At 38.3% G+C, this 16277-nt stretch overlaps 2 pseudogenes; both read left to right on the plus strand.

Moving 5' to 3' along the window:
* The first annotated feature begins 11778 nt into the window (after window positions 1–11778).
* LOC105309509 lies at window positions 11779–12777 on the plus strand (annotated as a pseudogene).
* A 495-nt stretch (window positions 12778–13272) lies between these two features.
* LOC105309510 lies at window positions 13273–14071 on the plus strand (annotated as a pseudogene).
* Window positions 14072–16277: the final 2206 nt, after the last annotated feature.

The raw sequence follows: 16277 nt of genomic DNA on the forward strand, positions 1-16277 counted from the left end.
AGGAACCTTACTTTGTTCTGTAGGTCTCCTGAGGTCTGGCAGCAGCACATTGAAGGCTCTGAATGCAGCTTGATTTAACATTTAATTCTCTTGCCACCTCCCTGCATTAAAGAGAGCCTTTGGAATACTTTCGCTGATGTGTTAACTTTAAGATTTACAGATTGGCCGTGATTATGCAGGTGAGACTAATGTCATCACCGTGGTCTTAGAATGTGGAACAGGAAGGAGGAATAGTTGGAATTAGAGGGAGAATGGAAGATGCTACATTGCTGGTTTTGAAGATGGAGAAAGGGCTGTGAGCCAAGGAATGCTTGTGGCTGTGAAAAACTGGAATAGGAGAGGAAATGGATTCTCTCCTGGAGCCTCCAGAAGGAACTAGCTCTGAAGACATCTTGATTTAATCCATTGAGACTCGCATCAGGCTTCTGACCTCCAAAACTATAGGTGAATAAATGTCTTTCTTTTAAACTCCTAGTGTAATGATTTGTTACAGCAGCAATAGCAATGTTATACAGACATTTATCCAGCGAATATTTTTGGAGGAAACTGACCCTAAGTGTCTTAATTCATTCATTTTGCTTCCCTGGGGTAAGGACATTTTGTATTCACCTTCCCTTTCCCCCAAGAGATTTTTTCTTTGCAATACCTAGGAAGCAGGCTTTGTTCCTTACCTGTAAAGCTGGCTGCGAATCATGCAAACAAGTTACCAGGCTATTTTCCCAAGGGGACTTTAATTCGTTTCCATAAGTCTCTTAACTTGTCAAAGCTTTCTGGTCATGTTTGAGTCTATGCATGTCTCTCTATTGTGACATTCTAGTCAAAGGATTGGTAATAAAACCAGTTTCCAATTGTAACCTTTTGTTAAGAAAACAGGTTCTTGTTGAACTTATGCAAATAATTGATTTGCCATGAAAATAAAATATTCATTCATTAAAATTTTCTGAATTCTGGGGGGATTAAGTAGGGGGGAAAATAAATATTTCATTTCTGCTTACAGAGATATAATTTACTTAATTATAAGTCATAGTTAAAAAGTTTCCTTTGATCTGGAAAGCAAAAAAAAAGCCAGCAATCTCAAACAAAAAAAGTCATAAAAATTGTCATCATTTCATCAGTTGAGTCAGGCTTGTGTAATTAAACTTGTTCTGCCTTGAATCCAGTTTTTCCATTAGTTCTCTAGACCTGGCCTGATAACTGAGGTGACAGATGGGGTCAGTGATAATTAGAAGAATGTTCAAGGCTGTTTGTCAAGGCTCATATGACTTGCTCAGTGAAGTGGATTTCTCGATCACTGGAAATTGTGGAAGGTGTATGCCAAATGGTAAACACATTTTCTAACAGTTTCTTTGCCATTGTGAGGACATCAGTCTGGTGGCAAGGCAAAATTTTAACTCAAACAGAAAATATACACACAACAAAAACATCGATAACCCAAAGTAAGTGGCAGTTGGATGAAGTACAATTTCAATGTAGAAGAAGGAGGAAACATGACGGAGTGAAAGACATCCCCAGATCTCTCCCTTTGAAACAATAAGCTAAAACTCAACAATAAACACCCAAACTACACACCAACACGTCTGAGCGTGGGATCTGCGTATAAGAGCTACCACAGGACAGAAGCCCGGGTGTCGGATGGTGGACTGGGAGTAATATAGAAGCTGCCTCTACAGACTCAGAATCTCCCTGTAGGAGGAGGGGGAGAAAGAAGGAGCAGCCAGTTCATGCAGCGAGTTCCCTGAACATTCCTGCCTGGAATAGCTGTGAGCTCCCCGTGGCGGGCTGGCTCTAGGACCCTGTCATCGGCGCATAAGACAGAGAAGCAGGAAGGGACTGCAGAGGAACACAGCTCATTTTTGCTGGCTGCGGTTCCAAAACCAAGGCTGCGCCAGAGCTCCCAACACCCAATCCAGAGGGCCCCTCCTCCCAAATGCTCTGAGACCAATCACCACACAGCCCCAGGGGAATCGGAGCAAACACTATTGAGACTGTCGCTGACACTGACAGGGACTCAAACTGAGGGTAGTAAGCATGATTAAATATCTACAAGAAAATCTAAAAAAGGCATTTTTAAGGCTTTATATAAAGCGGAGATCCAAGAGGCTTAGATGCCGTCTACTGGAAACCAAAAGAAAAGCGCCTTCTTTGCAACAGGCTAAAGAGAGACCATTGTATAATAAATCTTCTTTCTGGAAAAACAGCAGGATACACTTCCACTAATGCCCAGGCGGAGAAACAGTCCATTAACAACCATGAACAACCAAGGTGACAAGGCATCTCAGAAAGAAAGAGAAAATTCTCCAAAAAATAAGCTTACAGACATAGAAATATGGCTGTAGACTTCAATGACAGAATTCAGGATGGTACTTCTGAAAAAACTCATTGAGTTCCAAAATGAATCAGGCCAACAATTTCAGGAACTGAAAAAAGCAACTAGATGAGCAGAACAAGGAAATCGAAACCCTCAAAAAGAACAGAATAGATTTCTGGAGATAAAAAACACACTAAAAGAGTTGAAAAATGAAATAGCGAGCTTGGGATATAAAGTCGAACAAATGGAGAAAAGAATCAGTGATATTGAAGACAGAAATCTAGAAATAAACCGGAAGGAAGAAGAAAGCAACCAAAGAATGAAAAATAATAAAAGAGAAATACCAGAACTCGCTGATATCAGCAGGAGAGGAAACATAAGAATAATGGGCATTATCGAAGGCAAAGAAAAGGAACAGAGAATAGAAAGCATTTTCAGACAAACAGTGGACGAGAATTTCTCAAATCTAAGGAATGAGCTGGAATTTGGAATTTAAGTAGTCAACAGAACACCCAATTATCTCAAACACAAAAGGCCTTCACCAAGACACATTGTATTAAAATGAACAAAAATCAACAACAAAGACAGAATTCTCAGGGCAGCTAGAAAGAAGGAAACGGTAACTTATGAAGGAAAACCAATTAGATTAACTTCAAACTTCTCAGTGCAAACCTTTCAAGCCAGAAAGGAATGGAATCAAATATTTAAAATATTAAGTGAAAGGAACTACCAGCCTAGAATAATGTATCCAGCTAAGCTCACTTTTAGATATGAAGGAGAAATTAAGAACTTCCCAGACCTACAAAAATTCAGGGAATTCTCCACTATGAGGCCTGCATTACAGAAAATACTGAAAGTGGTCAGCTCACCTAAAACAAAATGACCAAAAAAAAAAATAATAATTAAGGGTAAGGTGACTATCAGGCAAATAGAAGCAGAGGAGTGCAATCCTCACTAAAAATAGGGCATTATAAGTTTAAAATAATAATAAGAGAATTGCTATAACAAAATAGTAATGAATGTTCAGCATACATAGGAAGAAATCGAGATAACAATGACTGAAGAAAGGATTTAAAGATCCAAATTCTCGAAGGGAAAAGGAGATAAGGCACGTGCAGTATAAATGGACGATTGTATATATACAAATATCCTTTACATATTCATAATGGTAACCACACAACAAAGATTTAGGACTGAGGTACATATATAAAACAGGAAGAACCAGAGGCAAAACCCACAAAAGCCAAACAAAGAAAATAGAAACACAAGGACGAGGGAACAAAGGAAACACTGAGCTACCAGAAAACAAAAGATAAAATGGCTATAAGAGACACATCTCAGCTCCAAAGACAAATATAGACTCAAAGTGAAAGGGTGGAGAATGGTATTTGAAGCCAATAGCATTTGTGGGAGTAGTGGTACTAATATCGGACGAAATAGACTTCAAAATAAAAAAGGTAAAGAAAGATACTGAGGGACACTTCATAATGATAAAGGGAATCATGCACCAAGAAGACATAACACTTATTAATATCTGTGCTCCCAATCAGAGAGCCCAAGAAAATGTAAAGCAATTACTAACAGAACTAAAGGGAGAAACAGACCAAAACACTATCGTAGTAGGGGACCTAAATACCCCACTGTCGGATATGGACAGATCATCCAAACAGATAATCAATAAGGAAATAGCATCTTTAAGTGACACATTAGTCCAACTGGGCATAATTGACATTTACAGAGTCTTCCATCCCAAAACAGCTGCTTATACATTCTTCTCTAGTGCACATGGTACATTCTCAAGAATCGTCCACATACCGGGACACAGAAATAGCCTCAACAAATATAACAGGGTTGAAATCATATCAACCATATTCTCTGATCATAATGCTTTGAAATTAAAGATCTAGGCCAAAAAAAAAAAATCGGGAAGAACAACAAATACATGGAGATTAAACAACATGCTACTGAAGAATAACGGGGTCAGAGAAGAAATAAAAAGAGAGAACAAAAGATACATAGAAACAAGTGATAATGATAGTACAACACATCAAAACTTTTGGAACACGGCAAAAGCGGTCTCTTATGAGGTTCATATCATTATAGGCCTACATCCAAAAACAAGAACAAGCCTAAATAAACAACCTAACGCTTCATCTTATAAAACAAGAAGAAGAACAAATGAAGCCTAAAATCAGCAGAAGAAAATAATCAAACTTAGAGTAGAAATAAATGAAATTGAAAACAAAACAAAACAAAAGGATAGAAAAAATAATTGCAACAAAGAGCTGGTTCTTTGAGAAGGTTAATAAAATCAAAAGACACGTGAACCAATGGACTAGAATCAAGAGTCCTGAACGAAACTCATATTTATATGGGCAAATAATTTTTGACCAAAAAAAAAAAGCCAAATACATATAGTAGAGAAAGAAAAGCCTCTTCAATAAATGGTGCTGGAAAAACTGGAAAGCCACCTGTAAAAGAATGAAACTAGACTGTTGTCTATCACCTCACACAAAAATTAACTCCAAATAGATGAAGGACCTACATGAATATAATACCTGAAACCATAACATGCATAGAAGAAAACATAGGAACTAAACCTAAGGCCTTTGGACTGAAACAGGATTTTATGAATTTGATCTCCAAGGCAAGCAAAGTAAAAGCAAAAATAAATGATTGGGACTACAACAAACTAAAAAGCTTCTGCTAAGAAAAAGAAACTGTCAACAGGATAAAAAGACAACCATCTGAATGGGAAAATATATTTGCAAGCAACACCTCCAATAAGGACCTAATATCCAAAATATACAAAGAACTCATAGGACTCAATAACAACAACAACAACAACAACAAAAACATATGATCCAATCAAAAAATGGGCAGACGACCTGAACAGACACTTTCCCCTAGAAGACATACAAATGGTCAACTAATATATAAAAAGATGCTCAACATCACCTGCTATTAGGTAAATGCAAATCAAAACCACAATGAGATTTCATCTCATACCTGTTAGAATATGTATAATCAACAGGACAAGTAGTAGCGAAAGTTGGAGAAGATGCAGAGAAAATGGAACCCTCATAGATTGTTGGTGGGACTGCAAATTGATACAGCCATTATGGAAAACAGTATGGAGGTTCCTCAAAAAACTAAGACTTGATCTACTATATGATCCAGAAATCCATCTACTGGGTATTTGCCCCAAAGGCTTGAAAACCCATATCTGAAAAGATATTTGCACACCGATGTTCATAGCAGCATTATTCACAGTGGCCAAGACATGGAAGCAATTGAAGTGTCCTACGATAGAAGACTGGCTAAGAAAGCTGTGGTACAAATATACAATGGAATATTACTCAGCTATAAGAAGAGATGAAATACTGTCATTTCAATCAACCTGGATGGGCCTCGAAATAATCATGCTAATTGAAAATAGCCAGACAGAAAAAGTTGAAAATCACGTGATATCACATATATGTGAGATATAAACCTAAAAGCAACAAATGAGCAGGACAAACAGAGACTCATGGACATGGAATATAGACTAGTGGAAAAGCTCCAATTGTAAGGGTGTCTCCCAAGTTGTACCAGGAAAAGGAGAGTGACCTTTTCTCTAGAAGTTCATCAGTGAAGAAGATGATGAGTTATACCTGCATAACACCCTTACCTCATTCACTGGGCTTTTCCTGATAACCTCCCATAACTTACTACACCCAAACCCAGCACCTTCTATCTTCAGCTAAAGATTTTAGTTAACATGGTAGCTCAGGCCAGTCTTGGTAATTACTCAGTTATCCTTGATCTCTTCCATGTACACAGAAGAAATACATGTTATTAAATTTTACTAATTTTCTTCTATTAATCTGTCATTGTTACAAAGAAGTATCACCAAAGAACCCAGAAGGGTAGAAAGAAATTTTTTCTTCCCCTACAGAGCAAGGCTATACCACATAGCCTAGGTGTATACCAGCCTAACCATCTAGGTTTATGTAAGCGCACTCTATGCTACCTAACCTACCACACATTTCTCAGAATTTATCCCCTTTGTTTAATGGTGAATGACTGCACACATTTCAACCAAAATTTAATGCAAATGCAATTTTGGGTGAAGACGATGTACAACTTACAGAGGTCCTCAGCTTTACTACTCACACTGTCCTCAGATCAGGACCTGCAGCATCAGCATCTTCCTGGAGTCCCTGGGCCCATCAGACCTGCTGAATTAGTATTTGCACTTGAACTACAATCCTGCATGAGTCATATGCACATTAAAGTTGGAGAAGTGCTGGTACAGACTAGCTCTTCTCACCTTCTCTATTTGACGTAATTATTTGTATTTGATGTTGTAAGTTTTTAGCAGCCTCCCTTCAGACATTGCCTAATAGCTCAGGGGCAACATCATCTCTGGCTGGGAACCACTTGCCCAGAGATTAAAAACCGGAAGCGTCCTGACAGCTTCTAATTAGCACCTATTCCTTATTTCGATTATAACTTCAGGCAGATCACTAAAATTTTTCAAGCTTCATTTCTGCAATGTGAGATACAGTTCAAAATAGAACAACTCCATGGGATGGACTTTTATAAAATTGAAATTTGACAAAGCCTTAAGGTAAAAGCTCAGATTATATGGCATAAAATTATGTAAATATATTTCTTATAATTATCAAAACTTTTATAATGTGGGACCAAAGGACAACTCTTAACTACTGATATAAGTATAATATTCTTCATTAATTTGGTAAAGTGTCATGTAGCCAAGGTGTGTAGTGTCCAAAGTTTACATGAAAGTCACAGAATTTCCTATTGATGAAGAGGGAAACAGCAATTTTCTTTACCTATCAGGGTTTGTGTCCCACCGCATGCCAATTCTTTGAAGACCCTGGGATCTAATACAGACAGTATCCTCAGTCTAGGCTTTTGAGAGAACTTTATTCAAGGTTTTGATAAGGTTCTGGGAGGTGAGACAACTGGCAGGCAAGAGAGTCATGGGGAAGGAGTACGAAACCAGGATTCACTTCACTTCTCACCTGGTCTCTTGGGAACAGAGAATCAGCAGGAAAAATTTCCAGACAAGTGTCTCACAGGGAAATCTAGGCTCAGGGGTGGGAGTAACATTGGAAACAGTGTAATGAGCAGATAAATGAAGCAGAGATGATCTCTGCTCTGCATGTGCAAGCCTGGGCTTTACAGGACCTATTTGTTATTTTGGATTCCTAAGTCTGAGTGGAACCAATGCTTTACTTTGTTCTGCTGCCTTGTCTGGGGACAGAGCTCAGTCTCTATTATCAACTATCCAGGGAGGCATTTGGACTTCCACAGGGAGTCCTCCCTTTCAGAGACCCCATTCAGATGAGTCTGAGACCCCAGCAGGTACTTCACGGATGGATCAGAGGGGATGGAACATGAAATCTTGTACCTGAGGTCTTCTGAGAGCCTATCCAGCCTCACTCAGAGCCCAGAGATGGCCATGTTTGTTTTCTAGGTAGACTAATTAATTTATTTAATCTGTTAAATTGGAGTTTTTTCTACCAACTTAGCTGTTTGGCATTGAATTCCATCATATATAGAGAGATGTACTGCGGGAAAGTATGAAAATTATAATTTTTTTGTTCAATTCTAACAGTCTGTCATATTGTGTCCCCTCTCATTATTTTTACATGAAGAAACTTAAATGTCCTCACCCATCTTTTGATGAGCATTCTTTTGCATTCATTAATGATCACATCTATCCTTTCCTAAGGATATCTGAATCTATTTATGTTTATATAGACACAATTAGAACAGTACATAATTCTTCTTGCACAGCTTTTCAAAAGTATATTTTTATATTTTTTCTTTCCAAGTCTTTGCCAATTCTCTGGAATTAGAGACCCATATTAATGTGATTAAATTATTGTATTTTATCTTTTCTTTTAGAATTAGTCTTACATATAAATTAAATTGACAATACAGTTACTAAAATCCACTATTTTAATTTGGTCATATTTTCCCATTCCTTAACATTTGTTCTGTATAAATGCACATATTATGAAACCACATAGGTAAATATCACATTACGAAGGAGAAGGCCCAGTACAGTGAAATGAGTGCAATATGACATCATCTCCTTAGTGACAAATGTATGAAGAAAGGGCATCAATAGTTGTAGCTAAAGCAGGATTTTATAGACTATGTCTGGGGAGGCCTTTTCATGTTGGACAAGGAACAGAACCAGGACTAGTGTACCCATCAGATTTGTTACAAAGAGGTCAAAACTCAAAGCTCAAAAATAACAAAGGAAAGAATTCCACAAAGAAAAGTGAGAAAAGGGCCAGGCTCATCCACTCCTGGGCCATATAAAGAAAATTGGTCAAATAAACGTGGAATAAGTGCAGAAATAATAATTAGATCAGGGCTGAGGTGGACACCATGCTGAGGCCAGTGGGGTGGTAAAGGTCCAGTCAGTGTGAGGTCCCTGGAGTCTGAGGGAACTGCAGCACCCACGCCGGCTGCCTCTTCTCTCTGCACCTGACTCTGTGGGCTCCTCATTCTTGTTGCTTTTCCCCCTTTTGCAGGAAGTGGTCTTTTAAAACTATTTTGTACTTATTGCAGTGGATTCCAGAGGTTTTTATAATTTTGTCTCAAAGTAAGACATTCTTTTTATGTTGTGATCCAGCATGCCTGCACACAAACACAGCAATGCACACACACACACACACACACACACACACACACACACACACGACTGACCAAGAGAACCATGAAACGGTTATGTATGTACTCTGTATATGATGCACTCTCATATTTTCTCATGACTTCTTGATTTTATTCCACTTAATTCTTACAAACCATGGTCTGCCACCCTACGGGGTCCTGATACGGAATATGGAAAACATTCCTCTGGCATGTCCTCCACATCTAGGTCAATGTTGCCTCCTTCTCTTCCTTCTCTCATCATCAACAATTTCTGTGAGAATGTTCACTCATCCCTCCATGGAATGCTTATTTATTCAGCTACTGTTCTCAACTCAGCTAAGTTTGGTGTGAAGGTGGTGATGTGTATAACATGCTGCATGCCTCACTGCACTCACTGTAGTAGGGAGAAAAGACATGGAACTAAATAAAAATTAGACCATGGGCATCCTAATATGTAATTAACTTGATGAGAAAGTATCCTTTTTCTGTGATAATGTTCAGGGAAAATAAGATCTTGAAAGAGAGGATGCAGACAATCTAGAAGAAGGCATGGAGTTTGGAGGATGGAGAGGGGGTGAAAGTTCCAAGATGTCTCGTGGGGTAACTCCAAGCAGAGGGAAGCATTTGTGTAAAAGCTCTCAGACTTTTAGTCGTGGTGTTAGATGAAGCTGGGAGTCACGTTCAACTTTTGGGAGATTAGTGTGGGCATGAAAGGGCTCTATGTCAGCGAAGCAGGTGGAAAGGTCATAGGACTTGAGCCTTGTGTTTGATGGTACAAAATTTGGCTTCTATCTCCATTAAGGAGTCACTGGAATGGAGTTTAATGCGGGAGTCTTATGAACAATTTTCAATACACAGAGATCTCCATGGATCAATGTGATTGATTATCTGTCTGGAGGGTTTCCAGCCCGTAAAAGATAGGAGGGATGACAAGGAACTAAAATATGGTTGTGGAATTGGGGACCTAGAGGTAGGGAAGCAATGGAGACATTAGATGCAGAAAAATATAATCAGCCTTATCCCATCGCAGTGGTAATCATTTATTTACCAACAGGAAATAAATGATTAACTTTGCTAAGCATGTTACATATATTGTTCAAATCTGTCACTACTCTAAACTGATATCACTGTCTATACTATTTGCGTGAGGATATTAGCATTTAGAATGTCCAGCTGTTTCTCATTCAAAAAACTAAGAGGTGATAGATCTCAGAATCAAAACTGGGTTTTCTAATTCCCAAGGTTTTGCACGTAATGTTATTTACTAAAGTCTTATTTCAGCTTTAAATATCTCTGCTTTTTTTCTATACATTGTATATTTCCATTAGTAAAATGTAAGTTTATTCTTTGCAAATTTTCTAGTAAGGTGTTTGATCTGTAAGATGTCTTGACGCCATATAGATATCGCTATTTTCTGTTTTGAATAAATAGTTTTTTGCTACTTCATTGATAATTCTAGGAATAAGGCAAAATAAATGCATTTGACGTGTTACCATAACCAAGGATACTTTCTCCTCATCACTGTCTCTCGGAGATCAACTGAACTTATTAGATCTGTCTCTGTCTCTGTCTCTCTGTCTCTCTCTTCTCTCTTTATCTTTCATTATTTAATCTCTTTTTGTTTAACTAATTTTTAATATGTAAGGCAGAAAATAGTTACATGAAAATCGAGTCCTAGTTTTACCTGTTAATTTGGGGGCTTAGCAACTGAACTTTGGAACTATTTCTATAACCTATAGGGAAATGATAACCTGATATTATCTTTTCTTGTATTATTTCTTTCCTCATTATTGTGTCTGGGAAAGAGTAGAAGCTGGTATTCACATGACCTTAGGAGGACATTGTGTGTGTGTCTGTGGGTGTGAGTGTATATGGTTTGTGGAGCATGAGCATTTCTCCACTTCTTGGGCGTAGGTACATAGCTCATATATTTTGGTATGTGTTCTTTAAAACACAGATCCAGAATGTCAATCAACAGATGGAAATAAAGAAGGCATCACTTCTTTTCACAGGATTTCTTGCAAAGAAAATGAAGTTTAAGGAACAGCATGTGATTGAGCGAGTCCCTGTGTCTTGGAGTTTCACCTGTATCAAACAGGCCATCTCATTCCTCCACATTCTCTGACAGCATCCCTATCATCTCCCTCTTGCTCATTCCCCTCACCACACGGCTTCCTTTTGAGCCCTGATTGCTTGAGACAAGTGCCAATCTCAAGACTTTTGCACTGGCTCTTTCCCACGCAGGCTACACACTTTCCCAAAATCTTCCTGTCTTTCCTGTGTCTTCCATAAGGTGTCTGTTCAAATAGCACCTTGTTTTCAAGTCTTTCTCAATTCCATTAAAAATAACACGCACGTCTACGCTCTTGTATACCTATTTTCTTTTTCTTCAAAGCACATGCACATTCTAACATCTTGTATAATTTTTCACTTCCTTATATTCTTTCTCCTTCTTTGGATTCTAGGGACTTCTGTTTTCCAGTACCCTGTACTCCTTGTCTAGAAAATGGCCAGGACTCAGCATTTATTCCTCAATATGTAAAAGAATTTCTCATTAAACCGATATAAAAATGATTTATTTGGCAAATTGCTAAGAGGGGGGCATAAATTCCTAATTAGAGATGTCATGTGACCTTACTTAAAAGGGATCAGATCTCTACAAAACCACTTATATGTCATACATACATTTTACCGTAAAGATGTAAATTGTGACATTTCACATGTTAGTAATACTCATGTGTAAAATTAATCATGTTATTTTATTTTTTATTTTTATTCACCACCCCCACCACATGGAACCAGAGAATGGTACACAAATTTCAGAGTTTTTTCTTCTGGGATTATCAGATGAACCAAAACGGCAGCCTCTCATATTTGGGCTCTTCTTCTCCATGTACCTGATCATTGTGCTTGGAAACCTGCTCATCATCCTGGCTTTCAGCTCAGACTCCCACCTCCACATGCCCATATACTTCTTTCTCTGCAACCTTTCCTTGGTGGACATCTGTTTCACCTCCAGCACCGTCCCAAAGATACTGATGAACATTCAGACTCAGAGCAAAGTTATCACCTATAAAGGCTGCATCACACAGATATATTTTCTTATTCTCTTTGGAGCTTTGGACAACTTCCTCCTGACTGTGATGGCTTATGACCGCTTTGTGGCCATCTGTCACCCCCTGCACTACACAGTTATCATGAACCCCGGTTCTATGGACTGCCGCTTCTGGTGTCCTGGATCACGAGTGCCCTGTTTTCCTTGTTGCAAAGCCATTAAACTTTGCAATGGCAATACAGTCTTAAAAATCTTTTTATACAGACTTAAAAAATTCCCCCATTTTATCTGTGAACTCAATCAGATGGTCCAACTTGCCTGTTCTGACACTTTTCTTAATAACCTGGCGATGTATTTGTCAGCCGTGCTGCTGGCTGATGTTCCTTTTGCTGGGATCCTCTACTCTTACTCTAAGATTGTTTCCTGCATACGTGGAATCCCATCAGCTCAGGGGAAGTATAAAGCATTTTCTACCTGTGCGTCTCACCTTTCTGTTGTCTTCTTATTTTATTGTACAGGTCTAGGAGTGTACCTCATCTCTGTCTCTACCCACAGCACACACTCAAGTGCAATAGCCTCAGTGATGTACACCGTGGTCACACCCATGCTGAACCTATTTATCTATAGTCTCAGGAACAAAGACATAAAGGGGGCTTTGAAAAGATTCTGTGGGATGGCAGCTATAAAAGAGACAACTGTTCTGGGGCTGAAGAACTTTCTGTGTTTGGAGGGCTAAACGCCTTGGAACCAGAAAATTGTGTAAATAGAACATGCCTCCTTTATTTATTTGCTGGAATTTCCATGTATTTTATTCACTTTCTCCACACAATGTAAGTAATTGTTTATCATGCTTTCTGCTTTAATATATAGATATTTTCCCTCTTTGTCCATTTTCCCAGTCTCGCAAAGTTTTTCAAAATTTGAACCAAAAATAATTGGAAATTCCAGTTATTGTGTGAAGCCATGTGGGTCTTAAAAATTATTTCTTCTGCCCTGTGCCTCTTTGTTGTTGGAAGAGATCCTTGGGGTCGTTGTCTGCTCTGTCACCTCTTTGCTCTGCTGCATCTCTGTGCCAAACTGATTCCGTGATGAATGATGGCTCCTGAGCAGAGGGACGGCCACACTGAGGAAGCAGCGGCAGAGGCTGCAGAGATGGGCTCTGGGACCGCTGCCAAGCACTGATTTTTATGACACTTTTGGAAGGGCGAGTTCGGCCCCACAGTCCCAGAATATGTATCATCCTAGGTGTGAATCAGGCTTATTTGAAGAAGTGACAGATGATTCCAGCTTTTTTGGTGGTGGTGGCAGCCAGATAGAAAATAACACATTTTGCAGAGCTCTGGTGCAATTTGAACCTCAGAATGATTACACAAGATTTTAGGCAATTTCTAAGTAGTGATCCACTGGACCAAGATAATAGAGCCAATGAGAGGTCACCAAACACACTGACTCTCGGGACCAAGTTGGCCTTCAAGTTGCCAGTGACTGGGAGATAAAGATCAGAAGGAAGTACTCATCCCAGTAGATCTCCAGCTATTGAAAGAATAATACAACAGTTCTTTGCCAGAGTCTTTGCAAATTCTGCAGTTCCCGAATCTCCACACCCTTTTTTTCTGGAGCAGGATGCTGCACTCCAACTTTGGGGACTATGCCTGGGGTTACACAGAGCTTGATGCCCTCGTAACCCAGTTTTTAAGACAACTGGAAAACACAGGGCCTCCACAACCTGACAAGGGGAAGATCACAGCTCTTCCAACAGTGACAGTAACTCAGGAGCAAGTCGATATGTGTTTAGAGTGTTCGGCATGCAAAGAAGATTACACAGTTGAAGAGGAAGTTGGCAGTTACCCTGCAGCCACATCTTTCAGAGCAGTTGTATTGTGCCATGGTTAGAACTGCATGATACATGTTCTATATGCGGGAAGAGCTTAGATGGAGAGCATGCTACTTGGCAAACCCAGAGCTCTGAGGCCTCTGCAAGCAACAGATTTAGCAGCGACAGCCAACTACAGGACTGATGGACTTTCTGAAGCTAAAGACTGTATCTGAACCAGGGCTGTGGTATCTTACCACAGCTGTAAATTGTTTTAAAAAGCAAACAAAGAAACAAGCAAACAAACAAACTAACAAACAAATGTAGTAGGTGGATTTAGGAAATGTATAAGAAACCCCAACCCATAATAATGCAGCGAGTGTTTTTCTTCTCTAAGTTTAAAGTAGATGGAATTATGTCTACACCAAAATGTCTCTGATTCTTCAATTCAGAGTGATGATTTTATAACTGTGAAACTTAATTATGTGCATTTACCCCCAGCCAAAATTGAATCAGTTCCTTAAAGCCCAGCTAGAGTCCTGACATCTGTCGAGTTACCCTGTAATGGATGCTTTCACCTCCTTGTCCAACTTCCATCCTATCATTAGTGCATTTTATAATAAATACAGTGGAACCAGAGCCCTAAAAAAAATAAAAATAAAAATAATTTCTTATCAAATGATCATATCATCTTTAGAATTCTCTTTTGTGTTACTAAAGACTATTCATGAGTTGTATAACTCACATATAGCAAACTACACTTGTTGACTAAGTTCATTTATGTGGTGTTTTAAGCAGAAAAAAAATGAAATAGTTTTCTCTTTGGGTCTCTTCTATTCTAGTTCACTCCCTTAACTGCTCTTAATAATAATGTAGACTTTAACATTCTGCTGGTTTTAACTGGACTTCTGCTTTTATTCTCTTAGTGAGTTCGGTGTCCACAATGCCTCCCATAGTCTTTGGGGGAAAAATTGATTATCAAATATTTATCTCCAGGTAGAGTTGTCAAGAAAACACAAATTTGATAAATAAATTCACCTGATATGCTCTTTAGAAAGAATTGACCTTATATATGAGGGAGCATTACTCAGTTGATTACTATGCAAAGATTTCTTTTTGATGCTGTAACCATCTCCTGAAGTATAGAAGATGGATTCCATGTGTGAGGATTTGTTTTCATTTAGGTGAAGATTGGTTGGTGTATTTACGTTTTATTACTAAACTACCTTCTTGTTCGTCCTCCAAAATTTCTGTCCTGCCTACAAATTTGACTCCTCTACAGTCTAAATAAAATATCTCCACTTTTCCTATTTTGTCATAACCACTAACTGGATAGTGAATGAACAATGTCACTATCACCCCTTTCATAGCTCCTCATGTGCAGGAAATTCTTCCATCGTCATGATCAGATCGTGACTCGCAGGAGAACTTATATTCCTGCCCCGCCTTAGGATTTTCTCCGGGTTTCTTCTATTATGCACGTCCTTCCAACTTCTCCTGGTTACGTGAAAGTGACCTTAATAGAGTCAATTGTTAATTCAGTTATCCAAAATAAACTTGATTAACAGAATGACTAAAATGCTATGTCCAAATATCAGAACATATGTCCATCATTAAAAAACTGCCAGTAATTATAATTGCCCTCATTCGATTCTTTTTCTTGTATCGATAGCTAATGCTGTATAACAAGCTGACCTAAATGATACAGTTTATATCAAATGGGATTATATGATTGGAGATGTTCTGATCTCTGCTCAGATACTCATGGGTCCGCATCAGCTGGGAGTTTCTACATTGTGTATCTCCAGCTCATCCATTATGTGTGTAAGGCTGCAATGCATCCCTGCCTTGAACCGATTTATGACAGTTTATTTAATTTACAAAAAAATGAGTTTACCAAATGTAATTTTTCATAAATTAATGTCACTGTTTTTATATCCATATAAAACACGTTGCTTTCTACCAAATAATATTTCTTTCTCCTCCATTAAAGTGTGACTCAAGCTACCTGTGCTCTACATCCTACCTTGAAACAGGCATCACTAGTTTTTTTTCTGTTAGTTATTTTATTGGAATGTAGTTACATGCAATATATTGAACATTTTTAAAGTGTACAAGTTGCTGGATTAAAGGGACCTAACAAATTAAGAGTATATATTGAATGGGTCTATTTACACATCATTCAAGGAACTGTATAAAAGCTTTAATTGCATTATTACATATCTATGAAAATTGAATCTCCTTGAGCCTGTTTTCTTATTTCCAATGATAATACTGGATAATAATATTTCTGATAAATGTGGATCAGATAAATGAAATCTGTGGAAATACTTGTTGAATCCAAGAATTCTCTCATCAGTTAGTAGTCTGCTAATGTATACGTGTATTTATAGATGATTATTTAATAAATAAGCACACTACTT

This window comes from Pteropus vampyrus, unplaced genomic scaffold, assembly GCF_000151845.1.
Source record: "Pteropus vampyrus isolate Shadow unplaced genomic scaffold, Pvam_2.0 Scaffold754, whole genome shotgun sequence".
NCBI lineage: Eukaryota > Metazoa > Chordata > Mammalia > Chiroptera > Pteropodidae > Pteropus > Pteropus vampyrus.